Source organism: Macaca nemestrina, chromosome 1 (genome assembly GCF_043159975.1).
Source record: "Macaca nemestrina isolate mMacNem1 chromosome 1, mMacNem.hap1, whole genome shotgun sequence".
NCBI lineage: Eukaryota > Metazoa > Chordata > Mammalia > Primates > Cercopithecidae > Macaca > Macaca nemestrina.
The window spans coordinates 80,251,484-80,257,483 of NC_092125.1; positions in this window are offsets into that span (position 1 = coordinate 80,251,484).

A 6,000-nucleotide genomic window follows, 5' to 3' on the forward strand; every position below is an offset into this window, starting at 1 on the left:
AAAATAAATTCAGATGGATTCAATATTTAAATATAAATCAAGCACATGAAAACACTAGAAGAAAATTTAAGTGGATATCTTTATAATTCTGAAATGGAAACGTTTTCTAATCATGCCACCAAAGCAAGAAACCATGAAGGATAAATTTGAATACATAAGAATTCAAAACGTTTATGTGGCAACTCACTATAACCCAAATTAAAAGATAAATAAATTAATAAAACATATAACGTGGCCTCTTTGACAGAGTGCTGAGAAAAATGAGATGTCCATGCATCTGAGGAATAAAGTGTGGTTTCAATAATTCATGCAGGAAACATTTATTGAGCTGCTCTGGGTCAGGAGCTTTTCTTGGTGGCAAGGATACAGCTAAGCAGGGAGATGAGGTCCCTGATGTCACTGAGCTTAAAAACTGTTTTTAATGTCATGGAGGAGTACTATGATGAAAATAAAGAGAGTGTTAGGGACTGGTGAGGAGCTGGAGGCTAAAGAAGTTCGTTTTGAAGAGGCGATTGTTAACCTAAGGCCAGAAGGATAAGAAAGAGCAGCCTGGTAGAGATCTGGGGTGAGTGCTTTCCAAGTGGGGGAAATAGCCAGTGTAAGGCCATGAGGTAGGAAGAACCTGGCCTGTCTGAGAGTTGAAAAGAAGCCAGGCAGCCAGAGAATGCAAGGCAGAAGGGAGTGTCATATAGGAAGAGACAGAGGAATTGGTGCGGCTGTGGATCATGCACGCCTTCATAAGCCAGCGTTACCTTTTACTCTGAATGTGAGAGTAGCCACCGTACCCTTTAAGCAGGTGACTGGCTTCTGGCTCCCTGAAGGAAGAAGCTGCTACTTCTACTTGCTTAGCAATTTCCAACCTTAGCCTACCTTAGCCATTTGCACATGGTGAGGCTCTAGGCATGTACCCCTCAAATCTAAATCACAGCACAAGGTAAATCCATTCAAAACCTCAGAACGGAAATGTAAGCATTCAGAGGTATTAATGTTGTATATAAAGAATCTCAGGGTTTGTCTACCAAATCCAATGTACATTCACCATTCTCAGTCCAGTTAGCTCTTTGCTACTACTTCTTTTTTATTCATGTTTTTGCCAGCCTAGCCAAGTTGAAGGTCAATTTTACTTATGTTTTGTTTTAATTTTAGCACCTGAGCCATTTTTGAATATTCCATGTTTTATAAGCAGATATATAGGCTTTCTTTTTTAAAAAACATGAAAATTAACCAGAAGCTGAGATTGATTTCCAGGATTCACAAAGAAAATCATGTGCTTTTTGGAAGGGACTTACACGTGAATAGAGAAGGGGCTGATATGAATGGAGATGAGCATACGTGTTTGTGTGTGCACACATGGGTATGGTGGGGGTGGGCAGAGAACCACAACACATACTGTGGGCAACAGACACCTACATGTGGCCCAAACCAAACACATTTCCCCACAACTTCTCTGTGACTTCATTCTTTCCTCTCCTATTCAAAAAAGCAGTTATGTGAATTAAGGGAAATTTAAAAGGGCAGTTAGGTATGTTGAAAATGCAACAGAAGAAATTAAACCCACTCTACCATTTGTAAAACACTTAATCATATATCTCATGATAGAATCCAGTTCAAAATTCAAAAGGCACAGGAAATTGTTATTCTCAGCAGGCATAGGCCCAAAGAACAGGAAAACCTAAAATATACTGTATGATGATAAAACAAAAAAACTACTGTGAACTATAAGGTAGTTTAGAAACAACATAATCTGTAAGTCAAAGAATAATAATAATCTTGATCTCTTATTTCCTCTCAAAGACCTAATTCAACAAATTAACCACACAATGAATAGGGTTGGGGCGAATAGATCTGCCCCACTCAAGAGTGCTTGTTATTGGCTAGGCAAGCAACTCATTCCTGTAATCCCAGCACTTTGAGAGGCTGAGGCAGAAGGATTGCTTGAGTTCAGGAGTCCAAGACCAACCTAAGCAACATAGTGAGACATCATCTCTACAAAAAGTTTAAAAAATTGTCCAGGCATGGTGGCACATGTCTGTAGTCTAGCTACTCAGGAGGCTGAGGTGGGAGAATTCCTTGAGCCCAGAAGTTGGAGGTAATAGTGAGCTCTGATTGTGACACTGTATTCCATCCTGGGTGACAGGATGTCGCCCTGTCTCAAAAAAAATAAATAAATAAATAAAAGAGTGCTTGTGGCTACTATTTCAAATTTCATTGTCCTTTAGCACTGAGAGTTGATGGTTAGGTAAGCTGGTATAAGATCCAGTCCCATCACCCGAAGGAGAACAGATCATGTCTCTTCCTGTTTCCAGAGCCCAGGAAGGAAGCTTTGTCAACACAGTGTGGACCCTGAGCAGCCCCCCATCCTTCAGAGCCCAGGCCATTTGTTTTGCTTAAAACATAAAAAAAAAAAAAGAAAAAAAAAGCCATTTAACCCAATCATGTTTTTATTTTTTATGAGATGATGATATCATGACAAAGCTATTTTATAGCTTCTTTGTTAAAGAAGTTTGGAATATATAAAGAAAACAGAGTTTTAGAAAAAATAACAATGACCATATTTTAGCTTTAATGTCTTCATTTTTGTTGCATGAAACAATGGTTCTTGAGCCTATTTTTTTTATATATTATATATAAAACTGTTTCAAAGGAGCCCTCTCCTTTCCACTATACTCCATTCATTCAGCCAATATTTACTGAGTATTCACTGTGTATCAGCTAAACTTGGCCCAGTCAATGGTACAGAGTTCTTGTTTCCTTGGGGCGCATCAGCAGTTAGACAAATAAGTACAACAGCACGCATTATTACTGCCAAGATGGATGCGCTCCATGACACAGGCAGGGTACAGATACACATTAGTAAATCCTACCCTCACTCTCATGGGATCTTTATCTCTCTTTTCTTCTCAAAGTACAACGGGAAATGAGCAGTTAAACTTGACTACCGGGATTATATCTCTGCTCATTCCAGTAAAGTGAGTTAAAATGCAGGAATGGTGCTAATGACTAGAATGAAGAAAGGACTCCAAACCCATGGGGGCTGAAACATAATCGAATGCATTTATAAGAATCAAAGTAAAATCATTTAATCTATTAAATAACCCATCATGCCTGAAGCAAGTAAGTAGAAGGGGAGGGAGCAGAGGCTTTGTTACGAGGCATGAATCTTTAACTAAATCCACAAACACATACACACACAGGACATAGACACACACACCCAATCATACACATGGTCACATCACACACACTCGCACACCAATTCATGTATACACACCAACACACACAGCTTCACACACTCCCTACCTGACAAAAGAAATATTGCAGACATCTAAATGTGGGGAGAGTTTCAGTGCTGGAACTGCAAATCCTGAAAGCCTTTTTCTTTCTACTGCAAATCTTCTCAACCATCCTAAAGATTCATGGAAACAAAAATGGAAAAGATCCCCAAGGCAGCCTGCAGCAGTGGGCGGGTAGGCAGCAGGTTTGCATTCACTTGCTCCAGGATGATCACTTTCTTTCCCTGCACAACTAAACCTTGTTCTGACACAGATATTAATGTAATCTTTGATTTCTATAACACATGTCTTTGGAAAAATCAGGGATTTCACACTGGTTGTTTTTTTTTTAACACAATACAGCATTATTGTTTGACTTTTGTAGGTACAGATGCTATGACAGTGAACACTAAAATGGTCCCCCACATGCCACATGCAGATGATAGAGAAGAGCAGTGGCCTCTGGTCTCCCGGGTGCTGGGGCTCTTTTTGCCAAATGGTACTGTGAATATAGCCAAGGGCCACTCAATAAAAAAAGAGAATGCGATAGAGGAGGTAGAGCAAGATGGGCAAATAGAACCCTCCAGTCATCATCCCCCACTGCAGGAACACCAAATTGAACAACTATCCACACAAGGAAGCACCTTCATAAGAACCAAAAATCAAAGGAATGATCACAGTACACGGTTTTAACTTTATATCCCTGAAAGAGGCACTGAAGGATATAGGAAAGAAAGTCTTGAATTGCTGACACCCCTCCTTTCTCATCCCCCAGCAGCCGCTGCACGGTGCAGGGAGAGAATCTGCGCACTTAGGGGAGAGAGAATGCAGTGATTATGGAATTTTGCTTTGGAACTTCATGCTTCCCTGTAACAGCAGAAAGCAACACAGCAAAATTTAGCCAGTGCTCAGAGACGGAGCATTTAGACCAGCCCTACCCAGAGAGGAATCATCCATCCCAGAGATAAGAACCTGCGTTCTGGCTAGCCCCACCTCTACGTGTTAAAGCACTCTGGGGTCCTAAATAAACTTAAAAAGCAGTCTAGGCCACAAGAACTGCAATTTCTGGGCAAGTCCTGCTGCTGTGCTGGACTGGAAGCAGTGGACTTGGGGTGCACATGACCTAGTGAAACACAAGATGGAGTGGCCAAGCGAGTGCTTTTGTCACCCTTTCCCCAACCCCAGGCAGCAGAGCTTGCTGCCGCAGAGAGACTCCTTCCTTCTGCTGAGGAGAGAAGAGAGTGAAGAAGACTTTGTCTATGAACTTGAATGCCAGCTTAGCCACAGCAGAATAGGGTATCACGCAGAGTCCTGAGGTTCCTATTCCAGGCCCTAGACAACACCTGTAGACACACCCTGGGCCAGAAAGGAACCCGCTGCATTGAAGGGAAGAACCCAGTTTGGCAGGATTTCTCACCTGCTAACTGAAGTGGGTACCTTGAATAAGTGGTACCCAGGTAGTACTTGCGTCAGGCTTTGGGTGAGACCCAGGGGCATGCTGGCTTCAGGTGTGAACCAGTGCATTTTAAACTGTGGTGGCCATAGGGAGAGACTCCTTCTGCTTGAGAAAAGGAGAGGGAAGAGTAGAGGGGCCTTTGTCTTGCAGCTTGGGCACCAGTGCAGCCACAGTGGGGTAGTGCACCAAGCAGGCTCCTGTAGTCCATGATTCCAGGCCTTGCATTTTGGATAGCATTTATGGGCCTTCTCTGGGACAGAAGGGAGCCCATTGCCCTGAAAGAAAAGACCCATTTTTGACAGCATTCACCACAAGCTGACTGAAGAGCCTACAGGTGTTGAGTGAATATTGGCAGTAGCCAAACAGTACTTGCCATGGGCCTGAGGTGGTGGTGGCCTGGGGGAAAGACTCCTTCTGCATGAGGAAAAGTGAGGAAAGAGCAGGAACAACTTTGTTTTGTGTGTTGGGTGCCAGTTAAGTCACAGTAAAATAGAACACCAGATAGACTCCCAAGTTTCCCGACTCCAGGACCAGGCTCCTGGACAGCATTTCTGGACCTGCTCTGGGCCACAGGGGGGCACACTGCCCTGAAGGGAAGGATACAACATTGGATGGATTTGCCACCTGCTGACTGAAGAGCACTTGGACTTTGCATGAACATTGGCGATAGCCAGGCAGTGGTTGCCACAGGCCTTGGGTGAGACTCAGTGCTGTACTGACTTCAGGTTTGACACAGCACAGTCCCAGTGGTGGTGGCCACACAAGTGCTTCATTATCCTCCCTGCCAGCTCCAGGCAGCTCAGTATGGAGACAGAGACTCTGTTGATGTGGGGGAAAGTAAAAGAGGAGAACGAGAGTCTTTGCCTAGTAATCCAGAGAATTATCCCAGATCTTCCTCAAGACCACCAAGGTGGTACCTCTACAAGTGTGCAAGAGTCACAGCATTGCCAGGTTTGGGGTGCCTCATAATGCAGATAGGGCAACAATGACCAAAGATTTAGATCACAATACTCAATTCCCTTTGAATACCGAGGAAGCTTTACCAAAAACGACAGGTACAAACAAGTCTGGAATGTAAAGACTACAATAAATACCCAACTCTTCAATGCCTAGACATGGACAAACAACCACAAATATCAAGACCATCCAGGAAAACGTGACCTCACAAAATGTACTAAATAAGCCACCAGCAACCAATCCCAGAATGACAGAAATATGTGACCTTTCAGACAGGAAATTCAAAATAGCTGTTTTGAAAAAGCTCAAAGAAATTCA